The following is a 27,500-nucleotide window of genomic DNA, read 5'->3' as shown; positions in this document are numbered from 1 at the left end:
CAAGGAACAGATATGTGTAAATCATTAGTGAACAAAGACAGTTACAGAAATCACATTAAATTGAATTTATCTTAAAATGAACAAATCATGTATCCATTAACAAATAATCATGGAAAAATAGAAAATAATCCCACAGGATAAGTAGTAAAGTTTGCAATGACTGCATCACCCTAGCCATAATAGCCACAGTGCGCTAGAGACTATTTAAAGTACCAATAAATTCAAGGCTGATATATTAACCAATACTAGTGGAGCACCTGGGGTGCAGTGGACGAATGGCTGCTATTGAATAGTTACCTGTTGCTAGAAAAGACAAATAAAGTTTTTATAAAGTACTATAACATTTTATTGATTAAAAAACCCAAATCTCTACCCAGATCTCCACTAGGAGCACTTCTATGACTGACACAAATACACAGATTTCAAACATCTGGTCACTGTGAGTTCTAAATTAGTTACAGATTATTAGAAATGTTAAATAAATCATGAAATCTGAAAATGTCTTTAAGGTGAACAGTTTTATATAGTGGCCCAAATGACAAAATAATGGTGCACTTAGGCCTACCAATTTGTGAGTTTGTACTTTTTTTTTTTAGCAATTATTTGTACTTGGCAATTATTGGTTGTCAAGTGAGACTATGGATGATGTTAAATACTATCCCCATGCCATGAATAACTGTGGAAGTGTGTAGACTTTGCTTCCAATTGTCACAATTTTTTGCACAAGTGGAACCAGTGGAGTCATGTTGTACACCATATATACAGTCAGCTCATATACGATTTCTCACTGTAGGTGTATGTAAGATTCTAAATCAGTGAAAAAACATGATTAATACACAATACACAAACTATTGCTTTTCATTAGTGGCATGCAGAAAATGTTACACACTGAAAAACAAAACCTTCCCTGCATTGCTCTTATGTTGCTTAATCTTTTCAGTGAAAAACAATAGCAGGAGAATGCTTCTTTAAGAAATAAATGCTAATTCACATCTGAAGTAAATATAATTCCCCACTGTATTGTATTTCACTTTCATCAGCATGTTGCAGTTGTTTCACAATGAAATGCAATCACTGTCCAATCACAACCCTAAACTGTACATACATGGTTGTAACTGGAGAAAGGGAAAAGGGCCTGAAATTCTATGCTGCATTCAACTAAAACTCATAAATCAACCTCTGACTAGGAAAAAACTCCCCTCAACTCAGTATTCCTGCTCATCAACTTGGGACGGTCTTCTCATCCCTGAGTTCAGCAAGTGATGACAAATCAACATGGCTGCTCACAACATCAGCAGTAAACAAAGTAGCACTTCTTACCTTTACATGAGTTATGCTGTATATACAGTACAAGTTTTAGCTTTAAATTTGTTGCTAACAAAAGACAAACAATAAGGTGTCCATGGCTTTTTCTTACTTTGTAGCTCGAATGCATGAAGGTTAAAAATGACACGATTCCAAGTTCTGAATTCCCGCTTCCGAGGTATGCCGATGCAGCATTATTTTCCAGAAGGCATTACCGTCCATATAAACAAACAAACACCATTTATAGATTATAAATTCATTGTTTATTCATTGAACCATTAATAATTAAGCTTTTTTCAGAATTCTTGCTAAAACGTGATATGACTAAAATACTTACAGATCACAGCAGGACCTTGGAGTTCAATCTAAAATGCTATATATAACAAACCTATGAAGCATGTTCCTTTTAATGGACGGCAGTGCCTCCTGGAAATTGATGCTTTCAGCCCCGTTCTTTTCTTGTCTTTCACATTTTTTCACTGCTATGATTGCTTTCTATCTTAAACAGAATGGCACCGTGAAATGCAATGCAGCACCATGGATTGATTGTGGACCACATTCACTTCTGACACAGCATTTAATTCTTAAAAAGCAATCCCCTACTAATAGTTTTCAACTTTAGCAGTCTCTGGAACTGTACTGGAGGTATGAATACCATTTTTCCAAAAGATATTACCTCAGCTGGTGTTTTGATGATGGTGATGGAGAGCATAACACATCAGTCATCATCATTTTCATACTTAAATCATTCTGTGAGCCATCGTGCCCCATCAGGATAGAAATGTTTCAGCATAGGATAAAGGTGATCAGTTAGAATAACAAACTGGAAGTTTTTTTCTTTCTTTCTCTCTTTTTTGTAACCACTATATCCCTGGGAAGCACTGAAAAAAATGTTGCTTGGAATAAGTAATTTTTTTCATAAGACATAACTCAGTCTATGCAGAGTGTAAGTTCCTGCATCCCAGATCATTAGAAATTGCTGGTTTCTTATATAGTAGCACTGTTTGCATCAATTTACTCCATGTAACAATTTCAGAATCATTTGATGGTAGGGCTTCCACTCATCCTGTCTCACTTTTCTATATAACTGTAATGTGGTCTATATAACTGTAATGTGTAATTTTGGTCTATCTCTGTATGTGCCACCTACCTGTACGCACACCTATCATGCATGTTACTCACATGGACTGCTAGCCATCGTAGCACTCTGTAAGTAGTAAAATATGTTCTTCCTTCTGTTAAACTAAGGCTTTTGACTAAAAACTTTTCCCTGTCAGAAACTATGCATTGTAGTTCGTATCCCACTCATGCTCCTGAGTGTGTATAAATTTACGCATAAGAAGACTAATTAAATAAACCTCAACTTGATCAACTTCAAATCATATAATTTGCATTGATTACTGTACTTTTATATGTGGAGTATGCTGCTGAATTTAAATTGCTTATTTTTATTATGTTTACAGCATTTAGCAGTCTCATCCAGAGCGACTTATATAAGTGATTTGGAGTCTCTATCAAAAACACATCCTCATGTTAATTCATTAGGACAGGGACTAAGAGTACTAAAGAGAAAAACCTGTCGTTTTATATTATTGGCATTAATTAAAGAAAGTGACCCATAAACCCATAAATAAAACCCACAAACCCATAAATTAAGACAAATAAAATGAATCATTCATTATTAAATATTTTTATTAGCATAGTAGTGAGTCAAAATAGCTTTCACTTCTACCTTTCAGCCTTAACCCTGATCCTTCATTCCATGCTCCCAGATGTCTGCTCATTTTAACTTTTGTGGAGTTTTGTGGGCGTCACTACATGCAAACGAGCTGCTTCAGGAACATGACTTACAGGTGATCATATGCATGCGAGTACAAAGAAAATCAGCCTTTCTGAAACTTTTGTAAATCTGGCGGAACATTTTAGTTTGATTTGGCTTACGCAAACTTTTACACACAACTTTACTAACAGATTGATAAAACGGTGCCTATTCTCTAATAAAAGAATAATTAATTGACTAGCATCCAAGTGGGACATTGTAACACATGCCACATGTGTGCTGCTTAAAATTCTATGTACTGTAACTACCCTGCTGACAACACCAATGTAAACTCCGAATTAAAACTGTATTTACAAAGTTGAAAAAAAAGAACAGATGGGCCTGATTAAGGGTAACTGTCTTGCCCAAATTGTCCATAAACATTAACGCATCCAGCTGTCAGTGGCTGTTGAAAATCATGTCCTTATAGTCAGGAGGAGATTCGATCCTTCAGAGGAAGGATCATTGACATCGAGGGGGTTGTTTCATTGCTTCAACAAGAGTTATTATTGTCTTAAGGGATATTGTCTTAAATGATCTCTTTTGCCAGTTTCATTTCACTCCCATTCCAGATAACACTGTCCTTGACATTCTTTTTCACATTCTTCTCAGAGTAGATGGCAGGCTGATGTTCCTGGTAATCAAGTTATCACATCATGAGCATGCTTAAGAAGGGGTAAAATGACATCTCCTGCTTCGATTTTGGGACATGGCATCACCATTGTTATCCAGGAGGCTTGACTGATGTTTGATTTGCATTTCTGCCTGTTCAAAATATGGGCAAAAATTCAGTGTGGAGCCCAAATTCAGCAGTTTGTTTGATTGCATCCACAGTATTCTCAACTCAGGTACAATAAGATAACAGTAAACTAATCACCGCTACAAGTTGTGGTATCCTGTTACTTTCCAGTACTCCCACATGTCTTGTCATAGAACTCAGGCATAACCTTTTTATGAAGTGCCAACAAGGGAGTACACTACCAGGCTCAGTAGTGTTAATCATCCAAAATCCCTGTAATCCTTTATACTTGACAGCTGATAAAAGCTGTGTGTCTGTAAACACTAACGAGACAAGGTTTAAAACTACAACTGAAGGAATTCATATTTTCTATTAGCTTTGACTTCAAGACTCATGGTTCAGTAGAAATATACTAGGCCTGTCAGTGATGTGGCAATCCTCTTTTTATCCGCTGAAGCTCAAATCCTGGGCCTTGGTCTCCAGGGCTGCAACTGGACCCAAATTGAAGGATCAAGTGCTCAGCATGATGTATTGCTGTTTGGTAGCTAGCTATGAAAGTGGTTACAGTACATAAGCACTATTAACATAAATATGATTAGATTCTGTTTATAATTGACTACTGTGTTCTGGATGTATACATTCTTGGCCACAGTAAAAACAGGACTGTAAATGATTTACAGCATTTGGCAGACACCTTTATCCAGAGCAACTTACATTTATCTTCTTTATATATCAGAGCAGTTGAGGGTTAAGGGCCCAACAGTGGCAGCAGCTTGGCAATGCTGGGGTTTGAACTCATGAACCTTCTGATTAGTAGCCCAACATCTTTACCACTGAGCTACCACTGCCTCTGTCCTTTCCTAAGTGAGATTTTCTAAAGATAGAATCAACTGTAATTCTTTATGCCTGGTGGTTGACATTTTCCATAAAGGTCCAAAGCTACTTCCTAAAGCAGAACCAATACTTTGACATCCAGTGAACATTCATTTAATTATCCGGTCAGCCATTCATGTATAAGCCATGCTATGTATAAAAAGAGATACAGGTCAAGAGCTTCAGTTAAAGTTCATATCAACCATCAGAATAGGGAAAAAATATCATCTCAGTGATTTTTGACTGTGGCATGGTTGTTGGTGCTAGCTGGGCTGGTTTGAGTATTTCAGAAACTGCTGATCTCCTGGGATTTTCACACAAAACTGTCTCTAGAGTTTACACAGAATGGTGCGAAAAACAAAATGAGTGCCAGTTCTGTGGGCCAGTTCTGAGAGAGGTCAGAGGAGAATGGCCAGTTCGAGCAAACAACCACTCTTTACAACTGTGGTGAGCAGAAAAGCATCTCTGAATACATAACACTTGAAACCTTGAGGCAGATGGGTTATAACAGCAGAAAACCACATTGGGCTTCGTTCCTGTCAGCCAAGAAGAGGAATCGTCCTATCTGAGTATTATTGCTGACCGCATGCATCCATTTAGAGCCACAATTTACCCATCATATAATGGCTACTTCCAGCATGATAATGAGCCATGTCACAAAGCACAAGTTGTCTCAAACTGGTTCCATGAACATGATAATGAGATCAGTGTACTTCAGTGGCCTCCCCAGTCACCAGTACAGCACCACTGGGATGCGCTAGAAAGGGAGGTTCACAGAATGAATGTGCAGTTGACAAATCTGCAGCCATTATGTGATGCACTCATGTCAACATGGACGAGAATCTCAAAGAAAGTTTCAAACACTTTGCCACAACAAAACTGAGGCTGTTCTGAGAGCATGGGGGTCCTACTCACTATTAATATGGTGTTCCAAATAAAGTATACTATACATGAAAGGTATGTGGGTGGCACGAAGACATGGGAAGAAGCGCTGCTGCCTTACAGTACCAGGGTGCTCCATTTGATCCTGAGCTTGGGTTACTGTCTATGTCTGAGTTTTGCATGTTCTCCCCATGTCTGTGTGGGTTTTCCCCAGGTTCTCCGGTCTTCTCACACCTCCCAAAAACATGACATTAGGTGCACTGGCTAGAGTAAATTGCCCCTAAGTGTAAATGAGTATGAATATGTGTGTGCATGGTGCATTGGACTGGCATCCCACCATTAATTAATATTAAAGTAATATTAAATGAATATTAAATGAATGTTCAGAGAAATTCCCTTAAAGGGTCTATTAAAAAAAATATATATATGTTAATCAAAAATGTTGAAAGCAGATATCATGATATACTGAAAGCAGATTATATGGTATAATGGAATATGGTGATCATACTGTGAATATATCATACTAATATAATCTCACTGTACTCATTTAAATGCCTTTGAGCACACAATTATCCAGTGCAGCCTTTTCATTTTCCATATGACGTGCCTTTAACACTCTTTCTAACAGTGATCTCTAACAAAGCCATTCTGATCTTGACTTACAGAAAAGAGTAAATATCACTTCAGTCTTAAAGCCAGCACTTTCACAGTGACCTTTGTGTCAGAATTAATTAATGAAAATGGACCTGTAAGAATGGTTTCCTGGCCTCAGTATAATGGTTATTGGAGCACCTTTTAGTCAACGTGGAAGCCATAGTTATAAGACATCTCTCATATTTTTCCTTAAAAAGCTTTATATTTGTCCATAGGGGCATATCAGGACCTGGTACGTTTTCCAATTTTCCAATGCCCCCAACCCCCACCACCCCATCCTGTGCCCAATGATCTTCTCACAGTTACAAGTTTCCTCTTTGATTTAATATATAACCACAATATAGACATGTTGGTGTTACCTTTGGGTGTTTTTGTTTTCTCTCTCTCTCTCTCTCTCTCTCTCTCTCTCTCTCACTACGTTCAGTGCTTTTATTAGACCTGTTTTTAATATAAATTTCATGTTCTCTCCCCACACTGTGTTAAAAGTAATGGACAAAAACAGGTCTTCTGTTTTTGCAGGAAGAATGATTGTTTATTACACAATGGTGCTGCTATTCTAGATTAAAACCTATTGTGGGACAGGAGAGCAATATAAAAGCAAAAGTAAATTGATTTTAATAAATCAGCAATATGTGAAAACTAATTACATCTATTTAGCCAGCAGAGCACATAGCATGTTATTTTATTTCTGTAAAAATACAAATACAAATGATGTGTCACATTACAGGTGATCTTAAGGACCTGAAAGTAATCTGTTGTAATATGAAATATGAATGTTGTATTCTTATAAGCAGAGGTGGATAAAATAACAGGTCTCTGTACAGTATAACTGGTGGTCAAAAATAAAACTGAACTTGTGCATACTGAGAAAAAAAAAACATAGGGTGCAGTTATAATGGCTCCCTTTTTACCTCTGAAATATAAGAATCATTTATATAAATGCATCATCCATTTGTTTAATTTCTTCATGACAATACATGATGGGTCAGAGCATGTGTTTTTTAACTGAATCACCTGATCACATTTATCTGAGGAAGCTAGAGGTGCATAAGCTATTCCATAATTTATTCTCTCATGGAATATGGAATATATGCAGAAAACAAGAATAATCCAGGGATAAAGATGAACACACTTGAAAGTGCAATGGCCATGCTTAATTTTCAGCAGATTGGTGGAAATTCTTTGAACATAGCCTTCGGACTCTCAAGGTTAACATATTTATTTGGTACACGAATATTGAACTGCACAGAGACAGGGTATGTTTGCTGTCTCAAATGAATGATAACTGTAATGATATTTGAGGCACTAAAGCTGGAATATTGATAGGAACACATTTACCTTCCTCTGTTCTAGCCAAGGTGAAATCTGTCCATTTTTCAAAACAGAGTCCTCATGTCATTATGTCATTATGAATCAATTCCCTGTCATTATGAATGGGTTTTGTTGGTCTAATGTGTTTATACTTATCACTGTTATGTACAGGAAGGCCATAATACTTGCATAAGTATGCAGTGCATCATAAATACACAGTGAACTCTCCTGCTGAGAAACCAGCTATGGGGATGTTCTTTGTTAACAAAGTCCTAGAGCTCATGGAGCTTTCGGAGAGACAGGGCAGGAATACCCAGCATGCACACCCTGTTTGCACACACTGCAGAGAAGCTTCACAGAGAAGGCCATCAAACTTTGACTACACAGCAAACACCTCTTACACAGCCGCAACCCCATACAAACAAACGTCACCCCTGCAACACAAATTTGCATGATTTTTCTGCATGAATTTCTGGAACACACATTCCTCCCAGGCTTTTTGTCACGAAGTGAAAAACCCACTGAACTCCTGACTTGAATATGTTTAACAGGTTTTGCAGTGGATGGGGAAGTGATGCAGCATCTATAAACACTCACTGCATTGGTTAGTTCTTATAGCACTCTTCTGGCTTGTCAAAGATGTTTACTCTACCAAGAGCTAGCTGGGAGAAAACCTCCAGAGACTCCTCATCACCCATCATTAACATAACATGGAAACAATAGGCATCCTAGACTAGCACATCCAGAGAAGACACACACACTAGTGACTAAATTATTCAGTTAGGACCTCATGAAGACATTCTCCTCTCCTCTACTTGTACAGTGCCTTGCATTAGTATTCATCCCCTATTCCACATTTTGTAGTGTTACAACCTGGAACTGAAATAGATGTAATTGGGATTATATATCCCAAATTATGTGGAAATTAAAATAATAATAATAATAATAAATAAATAAAGTTTTGAGATTGCATAAGTATTCACCCCCATTGCTTTCATACCCATAAATTAGTTCTAACCAGGATGAAGTGGCCGCTAATTGACATCAGATATCACATATTTACTTTAATAGAGTCCACCTGTTTGCAATTAAAAATGTCACACGATCTCAAGCCCCAGTTTGTTTGTTAGACTACATCTCTTATCAAGCAGCATCATGAAGACCAAGGTGCTCTCAAAACAACTGTGGGACAAAGTTCTGGAAAAGTATTAATCAGGGTTTAGTTACAAAAAAATATCCCAAACTTTGAACATCCCATAGAGCACCATAAAATCCATTACTAAACAAGCTATAGTATGCATCTGCCATCAACAGATCTGCCTTACATGTGCCTTAAATAAACTTAAAATAAACTACAAACAGAAAGGCAACTGTTGAAAAAAACTTTTTCAGACATTTAACCTTGATGTGACCTTGAGCCTGGTTGGCTCAATTCCAAAATCTAATCAGTCCATCTGCTGGTTACAATCATAATTCCATATTAATCGTATAAACGTTTAGCCAAAATCTTGGACGGATGCACAGGCAGACCGACGGATGGATGGACACACTTACACCCCAAAAACATAATGCCTCCACTACCTAGTGGTGGAGACATAAAAATGGAACGAATACAGCACAACCATCACTCTTCCTAGAGAAGGCTGTCGACCAAAGGTCGGTGACTAGCAAAGCTACCAAGAAGCCAAGGGTAATTCGGTGGAGCTGGAGAGATCCACAGCTCAGATAGGAGAAGCTATTCACAGGACAACCACGGTCCGGACATGCCACAAAGCCGAGCTTCATGGAAGAGTGTTGAGAAAAAGGTCATTATTGAAAAAAAACATATAAAATCCTGTTTAGAGTTTTCCAGAAGACAACAGCCAGAGACTCAGCAACACTGTGACCTTGGCACAGAGTGCTACATTTGGCAGAAACCCATGACTGCTCATCATCCTGATAACACCATCCTCACAGTGAAGCATGGTGGTGGTAGCATTATGTTGTGATGATGGGTTTCATCAGCAGGGACTGGGAATCTAACAGGGTTGAAGGCAAGATACAGGGCAATCCTAGAAGAGAACCTGTTCCAGTCTGCAAGAGACTTGACAATGATACCTAAAACACAGACCTCAGTCTGATTGAGAATCTGTGCCAAGAATTGAACATTGCTGTTTGCCAACTGTCTCCATCCAATCTGACAGATCTTGAGCAATTTTGCCAAGAAAAATGGGCAAAAAAAAATCAAGATCCAGATGTGCAAAGCTGATAAAGACATAGCCCAAATTTCTTGCAGCTGTAATTGCAGTCAGAAGTGGCTCTACTATGTATTGACCCAGGGTTGAATACTTAAGCAATTAAAACAATCCCTGCTTTTTTTGTTTATCATTTTTGTCACAATGGAAAAAAAAGACTTTTTTTTTCAAATGTTAGACAAGTTGTGTTAATCAAATGAGAAAAAAAAAATCCTAATTAGGTCTATTTCAGTCTTAGATTGTTACACTACAAAATATAGAAAAGTTCAAGGAGGGTGAATAGTTATGCAAGTACTGTATTTACACAGTTATATAATAATATTGCTAACTTAGTTTATCAAACATCTGCACTGATGTTTGGGAGGAAAGAAGATGTAAAGCGTTTAAGAGATTTGGGGTTACTTCTGTTTCTCATGTAGTTCCTTGATATTTTCTCCAGCTTGCTTTGACTTAGTTCTGCTTAGTTCATGATCAGTAAATCAGACTCACTTGCCACAGCTACTTTCAAGAAGCTCACATAGCAAAATGTTACATGTGGCAAAACACTTGTGATATATGTGTCCCCATTTTATGAATTATGCAACACAAATAACATACTGTATCTGCTCTATATTTTCCTGAGTCATTCCTGATCATTGATATGCAGCTAGTTTACCAGCTGTTTTTTTTTCCATGGCATGAGTTAAAAATTCATACTACAGACGTGATATGATGTCTGACCTACACACACACTTTAACTTTAACTGTGACACTAACCTGTCACACATCTACTTTAAACAGGTCTGACCTTTAATCAGGCATATTTTTATCAAAATAAAACCAAATGCTAAGTATAATAGTGAAGTGTAAAACAATCTATTTGCAGGAAATGTATTTATGGAAGAAAGGAAACTGCTTCCTTTACTATGAAAAGCTTTGCACAAATGCTGTGTAATTCATCAGTGAAGTTCTGCTAGCAATGCCCTACTGGTTACTGTGGATATTTTCACACAGGCTGCACTGTCCACCAAAACCCCCCAAAAAAGTTAGTGTTAAATAAATGAACAGCATTATACTGCAGTGAGATAGCTGATCTTTTGCTTCACTAAAATATTCATCAAGAGTGAAAAATTACTGTATATAGACACATTGGCAAACATTGTATTACCATAGCATGGAGTTATATCAATACAGTAGGTCATGCAAATTCATCAAATCCAGGAAATATCAAATATGAAGGATATGAAAGATCATGTCATTTAAGAGTCTCACAGAAGATACTATCCACTCAAATATGTGTAAACTGAACATCAGTTTCAGTGTTCACCACATATGGCTCTATTTCCAGCCTTTGTAGATAGCATGATAGTATCTTTTAGATAATCTAAAGGCATAGTCAATGGGAGCACACCAGTTTTCTGGATTAAAGAAGACTCACCACAGCTCCTCCACATCTGCTTTCCATAATAAGGCTGGCGATGGTGGAGAAAACACCTGAGAGACAGAAACAGGCACTTGTTAATAAGGAGTCTGCCAGAACGCACATTCTCACATTTGTTGAGAAAGCTTTGCTCAAGACCCCCTGCGCTGCAGTGCGATCACTGGAGTGGGGAGGAGTGTGTGTGTGTGTGTGTGTGTGTGTGTGTTTGGGGGTGGGGGGGGGGGTCAGCTTAGATGGATGATAAAGACGAATGGATCAGAGAGTGCTTAGAGGCCAAGCGGCAGATGTGGATGTTACCTTATTTCCTGTGCCATGATTCCACATGGCCTCTGAGGCGACTATGTCACAACCTAATCTGACTACTGGCACTATTCCAAACCAAGCGCTGACCTCCATTCTGCAGTCTGAACACCTCCCATTTTTCCACAGATGAAAACCAGTGTGTATCATGCATGTAAAGAAAGACTGAGCACAGCAACAGCTGACAAATATACCATGGTGTGAAAGAAAGAAAGAAAGAAAGAAAGAAAGAAGGGTTAGAATGTGTGCAACAAAGAAGAGAAGAAAAAATGAAGTAGAAGGAAGGTAAGGAAGAAAGAAAGAAAATGTTGAAAGAAAAACAAAACAATTTAAGAAAGAAAGAAAGAAATAAATATGAACAACAAAGAAGGGAAGAAAAAAGAAGGTAAGTAGGCTAGAGGGAAGGTAGGGAGGAAGAATAAAAGGGATAGAAAGAAAGAGGCACAAAGCATATAAGAAAAACTGAACAGTTTATGAAAAAAGAAGAAAGAAGGGAAGACTGGGAGGAAAGAAAGAAAGAAAGAAAGAAAGAAAGAAAGAAAGAAAGAAAGAATTTCGGGGGAAAAAGGAAGACAGGAAGGGAATAAGGAGAAAAGAAGATGAGGAGGAAGAAAAAAATTAACCAATGAAGGGAAGAAAGAATGTAAAAAGTAAGGGAGGCAGGAAGAAAAAAGTAATTTGGAAGATGGAGAGAAATGTAAAAAAAAAAGAGGAAAGAAAAGGAAAAGAAAAGAAATAAGGGGAAAAAAAGGAAAAGGGTAGATGGAGAAAAATAGAAAGAATAATTGGGTCACAGTAGACAGAAAGCAAACCTCTTCACCCTGTAATTAGTTCTTTAATGCTGTTTCATACCAGTTGGAGTTAACACGTAAATAAAACGGCAACAGAAGCACAATGAGGCCTGTGCAGCAGAAATAAGTTCATGTCCTAAAATAAAAACCTATATAACCAGACAGGAAGCAGGAGGTCCTCATCTTATCAAGTATAATTTATCATCTTATCAAGTATAATTTATCATCTTATCAAGTATAATTTGTGCTAGCAGTAAAACAGCTTCATGGAGTCTCTACATAATTTTTAGAACTTGCACACCTTTTTTTATTCCTTTTTTTTTTTTTTAACAAATTAATAGATATAGTGCTATTACCCCTTTACTCTCTTAATTAAAAGGCAATGTTGTCTGGCACATTTCCACAACACCAGATATCACCTTACTGGGAGAAACATCAGGAGGGAGAAACATTACTTATCATAATTTATTAACCATTAAGCCATTCATATAAAAAGTGATCACATGTTCATTTGTGTATAGTATAGTATAGTAGAGTAGAGTAGAGTAGAGTAGAGTAGAGTAACAGCCGCAGTACACATCTCTGTGATGGTGGCGCAGGTATGCAGATTAAATATTAAAAGAAGATTCAGTCCTGCTCTGGCAGAACATAATAAATAATCAACTACACACTACAGAAAATCGGCAAGATCTTTATCCTTAGAAAACCTGATCTGCAACAGAAATATCGATTTGGGAAAAATGATGAGATGATATCAAAGACTGCAACGACTGCTCCTGTTGCCATCATCTGCGGTTTTCTAGATTGACTTTTAATGACTGTCTGATGTGTGAATAATGAATGGCGGTTATTGCCCTGCTGGGAGAAATCTATTTAAACACTAGGAGAAGAACAACAAAGACATTGGAGTGGGTTATGCTGTCCTCCTGCCACTAGGTCAAGGGTTATGGCTCACCACTGCACCATTTCTGAAAAGATGTATTGTTCAAACTCTTGTTGTTATGGTCTCAACGTCCCGAAAGCTCTAACTCTGATATTTTACCACTTTTTGTCTCTTTCTTTCTTTCTTTCTTTCTTGCTTCCTCAAGGACACTTGGATGAAGGTTTGGGCCCCCCTGCTCAGTCTTAATTGCCCATGATGAGTACTGCACACATGAGCAGACACACATCAGACCCCTGCTGACAGGGAACATTCTCGGGTACACACATTCAGATCAAGCTGGCATCCACATCAGCAATCTCAATTTGCCCTCTGTATCTTCTCGCCTTCACTCTTTATGACCTGCCTCAAAAATCACAGAGCCACACACACACACACACACACACATTGCACTGCAGTGGACATGGACAAAGAAAACACAGGGCTCTTATGCTATAGACACGTGACTGGGCTGAACATGTGAATTCAACTATATTAATAGATAATTTTGCACGGAACAAAATGCTGGGAAAAATGTACATATTAAAGCAATATGTCAATTTTTCCCAGCATTTTGTTCCATGCAAAATAATCTATTAATATAGTTCTCTCTTTTTCTTTACTTTCTCTTGTTTGTCTCTCATCTGCAGGCCAAGCTGAGAGACAAACATGAGAAAGCTAAGAAAAAGAGAGAAGTGAGAACAAGAGATAGGCTGGGAAAAAGCATCTTCATAAAATTTTTATTATCCCCAATAGTGTGAGCCAGTTCCCAAATTGTTACAGCACAAGCTGATTACAGAGTAATGATTATTTGTCTCCTTCCTCAATATCTAATTGAAATAATTGCATTTAATTAGCTTAAAAGACAGGCAGGAGAGCGGTGACGCATGGCATGGTGGAATCGAGGCAGAATTTTAATGTAATCGTTCCAGATGCAGTCAACTCGCCAAATAAAAACGCACACCTACAGGACTCATAAAACAAGACACCCAGTTCTCCATTTAGCCTCAATGATAAATTACCGTGTTTACTGCCTGCTGAGGAGCACAACACTTTCAGGGTTTCATTTCCTTTTTTATCCTTAATTCAATCACTCCACGAGCAAGCCCTGTTTAATAGGTGCAATGAATTGTAAAAATCGGGTGGGGGGGAGGGGTTATATTAACAAAGTATTTAGAAAATACTTAAAATGATGAATGAAGAAGCAATGGAGTCTATCTGAAAGAGTCTATCTATTCAGTTTCTTTATTAATTGGATAAAAGGGAAGAAGTAAAGCTTGATTTTGTGCTTTTTTAATGTGCACATTTTTTTAAAAAAAACAAGGCTTTTGGACAGAACTGCACAAACACACCAGACATACCCAAGACTGCATAATCAGAGGCTGACCCAGAATTGATCAGCTCTTAACATAGACTCATGTCTACGACAAACTCATTATGCAACTAATTATTATGCATGAGTTATGTATTAGTAATGTATTAGTAATACCATATGTACTGCACTCTTTGACGTTGACTATGCAGTAATTAGTCACAGGTACATTAAACCTATCAATCAAGACTGTATTGCCAACAGCATTTTTCAGAGACTAGTGTGTGTTGTAAGTGAAGTGGAGGGGAAGGTCAGTGGCATAGGGGCTCATTCACGGCCCAGTAATTGAAAAGGTTGTAGTTGTTGTTGTTGTTGTTGTTTCGGCTGCTCCTGTTAGGGGTCGCCACAGCAGATCATTGGTCCGCATATTTCATTTGGCACAGTTTTTATGCCCTTCCTTACGCAACTCTCCCCAATTTTATCCAGGCTTGGGATCTGCACTAGGGCTGCTAGTCATCCAGGGACCCTACGGACCAATAATTAAAAATAATTAAGATGAAATAAACTTTTCCTTGAAGTGTTGATCTTTTTGATGTTTAATTTTTTAGGTACAGTATGGTGGAAAAGGGCTATTTTTTGGTAGAACCTCAGCATCCACACTCCAATGCTTTATATTCAGGAATTTGTCCGCACTGAACATTATGTATTTGATGATTAAGATTTGCTGATGAAGACAGTGATAGTGGTTGTGGATACTATCACATACACTCACTGTCCACTTTAGGAACACCTGTACACCTGCACATTCAAGTAGTTATCTAATCAGCTAATCACGTGGCGGCAGCACAATGCAAAAAATCATGCAGATACAGGTCAAGTGTTTCAGGTAATTTTCACATCAAACATTAGAATGGGAAAACGTGATCTCTGTGACTTTAACCGAGTGTGTGATTTCATGAAGCTACAACACACAGTGTTGGATCGAGCACATAACTATGGATTTGGTGTTTGTGTTGGTTGTTCAAAAAGCTTATTTCCCAATACAGCTTATTTTTACTAATTCATTCACTGTTGCATTATTCTGGGCCAGTACCAAATGACAGAAATGACCTGGGCTGAATGAATGGCCTGGTACCAGGACAGCCTGATGTTTGGGAGCCCATGTCCTAAATGACACACGTTGAAGCAGTTACTGGTGAGTAAACAAGATTTTTTAGCCTATTTGCTAACGGACTATGGGAAAAAGTCTGCAAATGATCTTCTGCAATGTCAGTCACATTGCCTCCCTCTGTGAAAGTGCTTGGCCACATTTATTCATAAAATGTATCTCTGGCAAAATGCTAGAAGTCTGACAAGCAAGACTAGAGTTGTGACAGCTGGCCTTGGCATGGACTCACTTTATACTGTTCTTGATGGGATTCCATGAAGAGCAGGACTATAGAAGGAAAAGCATATAACAGTGTACAGACACAGACTTATCTTTAGTAATGATGGACAAACAGAGGTAGAAAAAATGCTAAAGCAGTAATATATAGAACAGCATATCCAATAATGTCCCTGCATCCCAGAGTGGAAAAGAAACACAGCTCCATTTCTTGCTGGATTAATATAAAGAGAGACAGGCATGGCTTCGATTCATGAGCTCTGCTGGCATGCTTTACTGCTGCTGGCGACACGCCGCCCAACACCCTGACAACCTCACCATATCACCATAGCTCATGTTCCAATGCTACTGCTAGACTCAACATTACCAACACACACACACACACACACTGCAAGAAGAGCTGTATCTCTCTTTCCTCTCTCCTCCCCTACCCGTGCTGCTGATTATAGCATTTGTTTATGCACTTCACGCTTTTGATCTCTGTGTCCTCCTTTTCTTGCTTTTATCTAATAACTCCGTTCTCCCTCCTGCTTTTCACCAGAGGCTTGAGCATTATTCTTCGCTCTGTGACCTTTTCTTTATTGGTTATGTGAGTACCACACTCTTCCTCACTGCACAGTGAGAAAGAGACCTCAATAGCAAACATCTGCCCTTGCTAATTTTCTACACTGCTTATTTACAAACAAAGCGGGCAGGAGGTCGGCACACAAACGCTGAGCTCCTTCACAAGCAGAAGCAGAGATTTGGCAGATCTTTCGCTTTTCCCCCTTTTTTCTCTTCAATAAATCACTCGCTCCTTACGTCATATTACCCCCTCCCCCCCCCAGCCCAGTACCCCCCAGCATCCATACATGTTAACTATTGAGCTAAATGAGCTGGACTGTGCCAGTGTTCATATGGTGTCTGCCTGACTGCATATCACTTCTTGCCAAATGGAAAAGATGTGATTGCTCTGTTGTACAAAACAAAGGAAGAAAAAATTAGGCAAACTGACAGCTGGGCTGAGATTTCCTCACTCGTTTGCAGGAGAGAGAAAAATACTACAAGAGAGAGGCAGCGGAAAAAGAAATGCATAGAATGTGCATGTAGTTACTGAGATTAACCTACAGATTATATACTTTGAGTGGTGAGTCTTATTTGTGCATATAGCTCCATAATCATTGGTAAAATGACAGTAATGAGTAATTGTATAAAATCTAAATTACACATAATGATTCAAATTCTCCACTCAAACAAATGAATACTACTTAGTTTTCCTCTAACAAACATCATTAGAAACATTTTTCTAGAAATTATAGTATTTTCTGTCAAAAATGAATGCACTTGCACAATGCACAAATGAATGAAAAATTGTGAGGGAACAAAAAAAAAACCTTCCTGAGAACCAACCACAAAATGCAGTATCTAAAGTATCATTGGAACTATAAGTAGAATCACACTTTTTTTCCATGAACACTTTCGGCATGCTTGTGGAACTGAATGGATCATTGATGCTGGTTTGACACAGGTGGTCCAAGGAGTCTTGTAAAGGTTAATGCCATCATGAATTCTAGGATATTTTAGCCCCAAACCTGGTTATATCTTGCAGGTCAGCCTGATCCTTCAACAGGATATTGTTACTCAGATTAACAAAGAAATGGTTGCGGGGACACAAAATATATCTCCCCCACACTGATTTATAAGCTGAACAAAGTTAGCTAGCTAAACGTCAACGGTCATCTCCTCAGTAACAACACAACCTAGCTATCTAGCATTAGCTAGCTAGTTTCTTACTGTAGATTCTATGGCCACTACATAGGTTTGTTAAAGCAATATACGTAAATGTTAGCTAATGAGTAAGCTAAGCCTGTTACATTCTTAGGTAGCAAGCCAACTTCACTGATATGCTAGTTAGCTTAGCTGAGATGAAATGGGTACTGCAAACACAGAGCTCCTTGGACCAATTAACTCTTCTAATTGCATTCACATTTACATTTATGGCGTTTAGCAGACCCCCTTATCCAGAGCGACTTACAGAAGTGCTTTGTAGTCTCTATCGAGTCTTAATTGCAACAACCATCTTCTGCTGGCTTGGAAAGATCTCTGATTCTGTAGTATGCGGTAAAAATGATAGTGTTTATTAACACTTTTCCTGATTCTGACACCCAACAGCATGACATTTAAGAAAACAAATTCTGGCTTGCTCTTAAAAATCACCATAGTCCCCCACTATGTTTTACAACCAGGAGACTGGCTGATGTCAGAGCGATGTGGGGTCTATACAGTATTCCCATATGTGTTGCGTGTGTTACTCATTTTATATGGACATTCTTACTCATTTCCTGAAGGGTGCCAATACATTTGGAGTTTATATAAGGATGAAGTATCGTGTTTTTTTTTATACATTTACTCCTGCAGCAGTAATTTGTGCAGATAACACAATGCGTTTTGTCTGAATTGTGTTGTGCAAATTGTTAGGAATTTGCGAAATCATTTTCAGCTAGACAATCTGTATAAAACGTAACCTAACAAGATCATGACTGTCTTGTGTTTGTAAAGTCAGGCTCCTGAGTCAGGCCCATTGCAAATACCATCCATAGCAAACATGAATCTTTAGAGCCTTCAATATGCCAAGACTCTCTAGGTCATTGTTCTTCTTATTATCTCTGGGAACTAGACAGTGGTAAGTAGCACACATCACACTGAACAGACCTGCGCCACTACACTGTGTGATCTGGGCCATTATACATATCCAAACTCTGTTGGCACGTGGGGAGGTTTTAGACGAAGGGAAGCAAAGATGAAATAAATGTCAGTCACTTGCAGGACTGAAGGAAATGAAGGGGCACATTTAAAAGTCTTTATCCAGCTCCACTGTCTAGCTACAGGAAGCAGACGGTTATTTGGCAGGCAGAAAGTGAGGTGATTTTTGAAAGGTTAACTCCTGATTTTGTTTTTTCCCGTCTGTGTCCTATCCAGACATATTATCCAAAACCTTGTGTTTTTCCTTTTTGTATACAGCATACAATCAAGCATATTATTACTAAATTACTTAAGTGTTAATGATATATATTTATGGTTTGCTACTTATTAAAGTGAATGCCTGAAAAGCCTATTTATATAGAATATGTAATTACAGATATGGCAAACTCTGGCTGCTTACAACTCAGAGGATTCCAAGATCAAATGAGAACTTAAATTCATTTAAATATTATGCCTGATTAGCCCATGAAAAATGCATCTATTGATTAATGATCATCTCTGGAAGCCTGGGCTTCAGTCAGTGCCTCCATTTCTAGCTTTACTGATTCAATGAGCATGCCACACTTGTTTTAGAGTATGAATAATTTAGAGCTTTTGTACACTCACTCCATAGGATATGCCTTTAAAAGGGTTACTGGCCTATCATTGTAAAATAATCTCATTTGGAGTGCCTGTGTGGGCAGCCTTGGACTCTGGGATCAGCCAACTGGAGTGGGTAGGAGTGGTTGAATAAATTGGGCCGTTTTGAGAATGGCTCTACTGGGACACACAGGGTTGAATTCTGGCTAACAGAATTGACAGAATCTTTTTAAAAAGATGTGTGGTGTTGGAAAATGCAGGACAGTGCTAGCTTACTTATGCCTTGCTGAATTAACTATCCCCTGTCACAAGCACGAGATAAGAAAGTTAAGTGATGACACTTCTTAACTTGAGCTCTCTGCTAGCTCAGTTAGCTAGATTAATATAAAGTATGATCTATAATAGTAAAAACTAAAATTAAATTGAGCAGATGAGAGCCAACAAAAGGTGCTTTATGGATATCCATGTTCATTATTCTCTGCTCAATAGTTATATAGCTAGCTATAAAGAACACAGCCGTGTGCAACATTGTAACCAACAATAAAACTGGAACAAACAACCGGCTGGAATAAAACTCATTAGTAAGTCAAAACACAATTTATTATTGTGCCAAGGACAAAAAAATCTTAACTTTGTTTATGATAGCCAGCCAGTTTATTATAGTGAAATGCACATAAAAGGCTTTATGTTATGCAGTCATAACTTGAAATGCAAATCAAGCTTTAGACGGGATGAGAATAACAGTGATGTATTTCTACACACATGGCCAGAGAATTTCCATCTTTTATGGCAAGAATGTAATGACTGCTTTAGTGGCGTGTTAGAAAAGAATCATGAAAAAGATGAGAAAGAGATCAGGGAGAGAGGATCAGAGAGCGACATCATCGCTCAGTGCACCCCTATGGCTTAGTCAGAGGCCAGAAGCCCAGCTATTGGTCACCTGACAAATCAACACGGCAAAGGCAAGTATATTAGCTGCTTAAGTGCCTAATAATAAAATACAATCTTGAAGAGACGGCGTGTGTAGGATGATGAGGATACGTGCAGAGACATAAGCTTGTAGCATGGGGAAGATTTATACTGCAGCACTTCCAGACAGCTGCAGGGTAATCTTAGCCTTGCTCAGCACCACACAGCAATCAGCCCCACACACACACACACACACACACACACACACACACACACACACACTGGCCAAGGATATAGTCAGAGATTCCCCCACTCCTGAACCACCTTTTCTTAGTCCCTTTCCCCCTACTTTCCTTTCTCGTGTTCCCCCACACTCCCACGTACATACATCCAACCTGGCAATTAAATCCCCATATGCATGAACAATTAAGGACATCAGGCATGGCTATTTTCCTATGTGTGTTAGAAGAGTGGGAGTGTGTGTGTGGGTGGAAGAGTGCATCTGTTCATTTCCACTTGGCCTGCGCCTGGCTCATCTCGTCTCCACGGTGATGCTCAGGGGCTCATCATCAGCACCTGTGAACAATTCATTACTGTAACCTAAGTGCAGGTGTGTGTATGTGTGTTTGTGTATGTGAGTGTGTGTTTGAAGAGGGCTTTAGGCAACCACAGCCATGTCTGCCCCTTGAAGGGATGAAGGGATGGACAGAGGAACAGGGGTTCCATTGAGAAAAGACAACTATCAAAGGCAAATGTCCTTAAGTGCCCCATATTGAAATGCTTGAAATGAATTTGGTCTTTCCAAGAATCTCTCTCTCTCTCCACAGTGCCATGCTTTGACATTGTATATCTGCATCAATATCTCTCTCCAGTTCCAGAATGCATATTTGTTTTTGGCAATTACCATCATGCTACCAGTGGCCAGCAAAAACAGATAAACAAACAGACACACACCACACTCATTAACAACCTTTATAGTGCCCATGACGATAGTCTAAGTTTATAAATGCCTCCATTCACTATTCATCACTAAAAAGCCCAACTGCTAATTTGCTGATACTGGCTCTGGCACAAGTCTTATTTAGGACAGAGTTTGTGTGTGTGTGTGTGTGTGTGTGAGAGAGAGAGAGATAGTGAAATATAGAGAGAATGAGGGAGCGAGAGAACTGGAATAGTCTTTGGCAGCATTTGACTTCAATAAATTATGTTGAAATATTGAGAATTTCCCCATCCAATCAGTTGTTAAAGGCCATGACCATGAATATTCTGCTGCTGGAGCTCCTCTATAACTTTTCAGCAATAGTAACTGGCATTATGACTCACTTTAGCTTTAAATGACTCGTTTATATGAATTGAACAATGTGACCTTTGATTAATTTGATTCATGCATCTAGAAACACTGACTCACTAATCAGGTCATGAGCCCAGTGGTTCAAAACCATGGTGCTGGTGTAACAATGCCATGAACTAGAGTTTTCACTGTTCTTACACATCATATCACCAATCCGGGAGCCACCGCATATACAGAATCGAATCCAGTCTGGACATTAGCTGGCTCTGACTCATCTGCCTGTTGAACTGACGTGTTTCCTATTAATCCTCATTTGTTTTTCTTCTTTTGGCTGCTCCCGTTAGGGGTCGCCACAGCGGATCATTGGTCCGCGTATTTGATTTGGCACAGTTTTTATGCCGGATGCCCTTCCTGATGCAACCTTTCCCAATTTTATTCAGGCTTGGGACCGGCACTGGGAGTGCACTGTCGTGTGCAACCCCAGTGGCTGGGGTCGGTTCCCTGGCCAGGAATCGAACCCAGGTCGCAGCTCTGTTAACCCTCATTTACTTCTGTGTATTTACATCAGTTCACCCACTGATATATCTGTGTGAGGTTTTTCCATTCATCATCGACATGTCCTTCGTTTTGATTGTGATTGCCCTGCATTGCTCTATTTGCCTGACATTCAACCCCTGCCTGTTTCCGGCCGTAAGTTGTCCGCTGATTTGGATGGGTAATAAATGACTCGCATTTACATCCGTCTGCCTGGACTTTGTGACAATAATAAGGCAATAAAACACAAAAACAGCCAATTGAAAGCACCAGTTAGAGCTGCAAAACTCACCAGCTACATCATTATCAACTTGGTGATATTGAGTTATTACAGTAGCGTAAACAGCACCTTCACAACACATTTAATTGGATTTTGTTGCAACAGGGTATGAATCCAAGCAAAGCTAAGATGAGAGTTTAATGTAAACTGAAAGCCTGTTGGTCTGACAGTAAGCCTGTGTGAGTCACCAATATCTCAGTGTTGCTTCCTTTTCAAACACACTGCACATATGTGTACACTGTGTGTTTAATACCTAAGCAAACTTACCACTAAATCTATGTAGCTGTCAGTGCACTTAGCTATTGAGCAAACATGCTAACTCTAATTACACCATAAGCTGTACTTTTCTTCACAACCAGTGCAGCAGTGCTAAAGGGGCCTCAGCGGGAATGCTAATGAATGTTAGCAAAACAAAGTCTTCCCTAATGACAGTTCTCAGATAACAGGGTTCAGGCCAACCAAAAAGAGAGACAGAGAGAGAGAGAGAGAGAGACAGAGAGACAGAGAGAGAGCGAGAGAGAGATTCTCTTGATGTACTCTAGCTAGAACTCGACAGCCACATCCTGAAACAGGAACAGCGATTGTTATTTTGGACAAAATTAAGTGCAATGATTTGATATTATTATCATACATTAGCATAGACAGAAGCCTGGCTATATGATCCACTGTTACATAATGTTACACAAGGTAGAGGTCTTACAAAGAGCATGGTTTTTGCTATTTTGCTGCATACTGACCTAGGCCATCTCTTTTGATTTTATTGTAATACTATTTAAAAACATATTTTGCATAAACTCCCTCAGTTGTTTCAAATATACACAGCTTTTCTCCCACAAATCCTAACCTTTATATAACATGATGGTAGAAAGAGTTCTCTGGAGGGTATTGGATGTTGACTAGTGATGTGCATGATTATTGAAATACTGCTTGAAATTCCAAATGAAAAGGAAATCAGGCATTTCTCATTTGATGTTGAAAATGTGTGTACAGGTATTCAAATGCCTGGTTAAACATTCGAGGCACCACTGTTTGATTACTGAAATCACTGTTTGGGTTTTTATGCCTTGTGCTGACATGGAGTTAGTGAGAAAATATGAAAAAGAAAAGCAGAGTCTTGTGTATTCTGATGCAGTAGTAGTAGAACAGATAAAGTCATGGTATGAAAGGACTAATAATAGAAGTCTTGGGAGCGAACAGTTTTCACTCTCATGCACATAGGAGCAGGTGGCCAGGTATGATGCCTGAGGGACAGAATAAAGATAAAACATTTCCAGTAACATCCACTATAACACCACTAAAAGTCTTAAATGATAATGAACACAGATCCAGCTTGCAGATTAAATACATTTTAGACCTGATCCATGAGATGTCCGTCCCTGGCCACTTTTCTCGCATGGAGAATTCAATTCTGTTTTTACATTCACTGGTTTGGTTAAAAATAAAATGAAAACACATGCAGCAATCTTAAGATTATTTTTGACACGCATTTCCATCAAATTTCATTGTGGCAGTTATAATGTTCATGAACTTTAAATTTTAACCAAACCAAACAATAAGGCTGCAGACTGAAATATTGAGCTGACATTCAGTAAAGCCTTTGCTGTGTATTATTTCTCGATTCATTATTTCTCTGTATTATGTTTGTCAAGCACATAAACATGTAACTGACAGGATGAAAAGATTCATATCACTGAAAAATATTATATGGTATTAAATACACTTTGCCCCTTTCCTTGCAGTTGACTGATTGTCCATGAACTCTTATGGATATCTGAATAATACAATTAGACAGAAAGCATGACATCACATGTCTTCCTCCAATGGTGAACTGTTGAGCATGAGCTCGCTTTAATGGTAGTGAGCCCACCCAAACACAGCCAAGTGTTCCGATATTTTAATCTTTCGTAAAATACAGAAGGGCAAACTCAGACAACGTTAAAGCATCGCAAAGGTTAAAAGGAGTCTTGAACTTTTGGTTCTGTTATGGTGTAGTTATGGTGCTGTTATGGTGTTCTGTAATGCATTAGGTTGGGTGTATCATCATTATATTACACCAGAAGAAAATAGTAAATAGGAAGCCATTTGGCCTAACTTGAAGATGATAGATTTTATGTAGATCATGAGTATGGAATATATAATTAAGCTAAATATCAGCAATAAGAAAACATTACTGTGATTACATAAATAAATTAATAAAATAAACGGCAAAATTAGGACAATCTCTCTTAATGCCACTAGAAAAACCTCTAGAAAAGAGTAAAAGGTTGAAAAGTAATGGTAGTTAACTACCAGCATAAAGGTCATTCTAGCCAGAGAAATAATTCTGTGATGATTGCATTTATCAGTGATCTGTGTTTTTCCTAGCTCCATCTGTAGGCCCTGGCTTGGCTCACATGATACACATGTTTTTAATCAAGCACGTAAAATTTCATGTTGGGGATACATAGTTGTTGTTCCTCTTTCAGCTGCTCTCATTAGGGGTCACCACAGCGGATCATTGGTCCACATATTTGATTTGGCACAGTTTTAACTCAGGATGCCCTTCTCGGTTTTATCCAGGCTTGGGACTGGCGCACTGTTGCACACAACCCCAGCGGCTAGGTTTGGTTCCCTGGCTGGGAGTTGAACCTGGGCCGCAGCAGTGAGAGCACTGTGGCCTGACCACTAGTCCTCCTGGGATGAAGACAAGGATTAAAAAAAAATAATTAAAGAATAAAAAAAACAACATTAAGTGTCTTATTAAGCTTCAGTGTGTCTTGGCATAGATTATAGAAGTCTCTGTAACTGCACTTGGAGGGATGAACACCATTCTTCTAATAGATATTCCCTTAATTGGTGTTTTGATGATAGTGTTCGGTGAAAAATTGTTACTATTGTGATGTTGTAGCTAGGACACTTCTGAGTCAACAAGTTAAGAACAGGATTTTGCACACAGTTAGAAGGCAACATAATACCTAGCCATATCCCACTAAACATACACTCCCTAGTTAATCCTTCATGTTCATTGTGATAATGATCACATCTACTTGGTGTTTCGGAGATTTAATAACAAGGCTTGTAGCTTCTAAAGGCCAAAAATCATTTCATCTCATTTTTCACCTGATGAACAAATTAACATCTTCTATGTCATTGGCACTGAAGCATTATGAACAGGAATGTTTGGAGGCGGCACTGTGTATTTTCTGTTCGACCCTCATGCTAACCGTCCATAATTGACTAAATAATCAGGTGTAATTGCAATTACAGCTGTGCCACGGTTCCATTTGTTACTTATGAATACAAATTGACCCTGAAGTAACCCATTATTTTTTGCATTCATTTTTGCATTTGTCTAACTTTTCTCTCTCATGTGTGAGAGAGATGATTTGGCTGAGTTATGGATAAACATTTTACTTTGAAAATAAATGGTGTGTAAACAAGTGGAAATTAGTGGTAAAAGGAAAGGTTTTTGAGGAAACTCTCTCTCTCTCTCTCTCTCTCTCTCATCCAACTGTATAGTCAAATATGCCAAACCTAAGCTTCACCAATTTACTATATTATTTTATAAACAATAAGTCTGAAGAAAAATCAGCTAATTCTATCTTGGATGTCGCTGACATTCATGTGCAGCAGGGGATAAACGGAAGCAGCCATTGTAAATAAGTCTGTAAACAGTATTATTTCTGTTGATACATGGCCAACACATGCTGAGACAAACACACACTGTGCAAATGAAGTCTTAAAACACATTCCCTACACACCACCCAGTCCCTGAGGCAGCACACCATATTGTGTCTTCTCTGAAAGATCAAGATTGATTATAATCAATTTCTCCATGCTTTATGGCCTTAGGCCACTGATCATCTTACCCTTTTAATAATAGCCTCCTGTCACATGGTGCTTACACACACACACACACACACACACACACACAGAGAGAGAGGGGAGACAAAATCACAGGAGACTGAGTGCACAGAAGATTTACAGGCAGCAGCTACATATGTAGTAGCTCAGCACAGCTACGTCTCTTCTAAATGACTGGCCAGGAACAGGCCACAGAATAAGTGTATGTTTTTTCCCCCCAAATAACTACCAAACACTAATGTAGCTTGAAATATTGAAATTTGCATTCTGTAACTCAGCTTGCATTTTCCTCTCTAGCTGTTTTTTTTTCACCCTCAATAATTCCTCCCATCCTTGTGGGCTAGGGTGGGGTGAGACAAGTTTCAAAATAATGAATAAACATGTAAGTCTGTGCTGACAAGTCAAGGGCAAACATTAATTAATTAATGCCAAAATGTTGAAAGCGACAAGTTAGTTTAGATTATTTTGAAATTTCCAAGACATTTAATTAAAAATATGCAAATGCTCTCTCAGTTTCCATAGTGTAGAGTGCTCATATTAGGGAAATCATTTTGGACTACATTTCAGTTATATTCACACAGAGTATTTATCCTCAGTTATGCAGAGAGAGAGAGAGAGAGAGAGAGAGAAAGAGAGAGAGAGATGAAATTACTACTGTCATAACCAGAGAAAAAGCAAATGGGCAGATGTTATTAATAATAATTATGAATTTGCTCTCTTATGGAGCTTGGTTCCACTTTGAAGTTGAGTCAAATAGGGCCAGAGATGTGATGGAGCTCAACAATAAGCATGGCAGAAAAATATTTAGCCTTAATGATTTTTTTACATGCAAAAAATTCTTTGATGATTTTTTTTGAACCCTTCAGAAATGTCAAGCTGTCCTTTATTGTGAACACAATAAAAGTGGAAGAGAAATGAGCAGCTCGACTAAGCTCAGTACCTGGAAGATTAAATTGATGTGCTGGCTGACTTGCCACACTTCAGAGGAAGGCATCTAGGGTCTTTGCTGGCCAGACCATTAATGCCAGTAAATAAGTAGCTGTTTTTAAGGGGGAAAAAAACCTGATGAAAGAAAGCAGTGCATGTTTGGGTGTGTGTTGATTATAGAAGACTGACATTTTGTTTGTCTTGTGTCATTTTTATAACTGATGCAGTACTTTAAAATGTGTGTATGTTGTGGCCCTCTCAATTTGGTTGTGAGATCTCTCTCTAGCTTTTTTTTTCTCTCGTGATTCATTTACCACAGGCTTGTCCAGATTTATTTGTTATTATATAACCAGCGTTGAAAATTAATTTGTTGTTGGAGAAATCTTTATTACTAAATGTTTAGTGAACTGACCAATGTTAGAACTGACTTAGAACAATATACATCAAATCTA

General features: G+C 38.4%; 1 protein-coding gene across 1 annotated transcript in view; it reads right to left on the bottom strand.

Annotated features, from left to right (window-relative positions):
• dab1a (DAB adaptor protein 1a) overlaps positions 1–27,500 on the bottom strand; it is a 356,465-nt gene that overhangs the window by 165,239 nt on the left and 163,726 nt on the right. Inside the window, exon 2 of the mRNA XM_034313587.2 lies at positions 11,235–11,290. The gene's annotated coding sequence lies outside the window, so the exon portion shown is untranslated. The remainder of the gene's footprint in view (positions 1–11,234; positions 11,291–27,500) is intronic.

Source organism: Pangasianodon hypophthalmus, chromosome 19 (assembly GCF_027358585.1).
Source record: "Pangasianodon hypophthalmus isolate fPanHyp1 chromosome 19, fPanHyp1.pri, whole genome shotgun sequence".
Taxonomy (NCBI): Eukaryota; Metazoa; Chordata; class Actinopteri; order Siluriformes; family Pangasiidae; genus Pangasianodon; species Pangasianodon hypophthalmus.
Note: the sequence above shows the minus strand (reverse complement) of the source record. Positions and strands in the feature narration are given on the sequence as shown.